Raw genomic sequence first — 1,621 nt, 5'->3', positions numbered from 1 at the left:
TAAAGAGACTTAGGAAAACAGGATAAAGTTTGAGAAGTGTATTAATATACACAGAAACATGGCATACACGTATACAGATAAAACACAAGTATGAAAAATAACAACTAAAATAATAAAGTTCGCTCATAAAATAAACCCTTTTCAGTTCTATGAGCTCAATTGTTCTTTGATGACAAGAGTTCAGAGATGTTCAACGTTGGGGCCCATATGAGTTTGGTTTCTGTTTGTCCTACCACCATGAAGAAGGAATCCAGGGCAATCCGTATAAGTTCTGATTTTTGATCCTGTAGCTCGCCACCCAGCCCACTGAACTGGGAATCTGTAACCCCTGGAAGACTCTGGGATCTGAAGAATCAATGTGATCCAATATCCCTCTCTGGACCGGAACTCCCGTGCGTAGCGCTTCTCTAATCTCCACCTCCACCACCTGTAGATAAGGCCAAATCAGTTGTCTCAATTACTATTCAGTAATAAAATCAATTGCTTAGGCTACAATGAAAATAAAATGAGGTGATATTTCAGTTAACCCACAAATATCCCTGAAATATCTAAATCTCTATTCAGTTGTACAACCGTTCTTAAATTTCTTCTCTTAAGTATCAAAAGTATATAAATCCCTTTCAGGTATCAAAAGTACATTTATATTAATAGGTAACCTTTATACAAAAAATAAATTTCTAACTCAAGTTTTATGGAACCTACATTAGTAACATTACCACTATTAACTTAAGCTACAGTGTTGTAATTTAGAGAAATTAAGACGTGCATGCTTATTTACCCCTCCCTGCACAGGTAACAGTAGAAAGAATACACTAAAAATTAGCCTCTTTGAGTTACTTCTCCATAAACTCCAGTTAAACAATTAAACACACAACTTGTACCAACATTCATTCAACAAAATACCCACAGCTAGCAGTAGTGTTGAAAAGCAACATTACTTTCCATAACCAATAGATAGAATCATTAGCCTTTTCACAGGCAATATGCAGTACTCCGCTAGCCTTTTGTGGCTAATTACCCTATTAGCATATGAATACAGCACCTTAGCTAACCCGTTAGCTTTGCACTATTAGCAATAGACAGTATTAGCAACGTTCTGTTAATACATCCATGATTAGCACCGATTAGCATGAATGCTAGCGAACCTAGTGTTAAGGAATGAGTCACCATTTTAATGGAATTCACTGCCTTTAACTCCGTGACAACAGTGGATTCAGGCACAGCTCTCTTTCCTTCTATTCACAACAAAGCATAGCCAGTATTAGATAGGATTTAATTCACTAAATGTTGTTCTTTTTCTCTTACCGAGTGAATAACAACAGGCTCATACGACGTTACGATGCAGCGCCTAAAGGGTAGTGTTGACGAACTGACCGAAGAGCCGGTTAATTAACCCGACTCGTGTCACTGAGCCGGGAGAATCGAGTGTCATACGTCAATGAATCGACTCACTCCTGTTTTTTTCTTTTACTTCATTCGTGCCGTTGGCATTATATATATATATGTCAATGGTTGGCCGTTGTGTAGCTGGTATTCTTCTGCTACTTTGTGTGTTGTAATCTAGCTCATTAGCGCCTCCACTGGACTGGAGTGGTGGTGCTAGAATCAATCAGGAAATGAG

At 38.1% G+C, this 1,621-nt stretch overlaps 1 long non-coding RNA gene across 1 annotated transcript; it reads right to left on the bottom strand.

The window, feature by feature from the left end:
• Positions 1-339: 339 nt before the first annotated feature.
• Positions 340-1,391, bottom strand: LOC114557927 (uncharacterized). The gene is made up of 2 exons (XR_003692865.1): positions 1,306-1,391; positions 340-427 (listed from the first exon to the last, which is right to left on the bottom strand). It is a non-coding gene; the product is annotated as an uncharacterized LOC114557927 (long non-coding RNA).
• Between the last annotated feature and the right edge of the window lie 230 nt (positions 1,392-1,621).

This window comes from Perca flavescens, chromosome 6 (assembly GCF_004354835.1).
Source record: "Perca flavescens isolate YP-PL-M2 chromosome 6, PFLA_1.0, whole genome shotgun sequence".
Lineage (NCBI taxonomy): Eukaryota > Metazoa > Chordata > Actinopteri > Perciformes > Percidae > Perca > Perca flavescens.
Note: the sequence above shows the minus strand (reverse complement) of the source record. Positions and strands in the feature narration are given on the sequence as shown.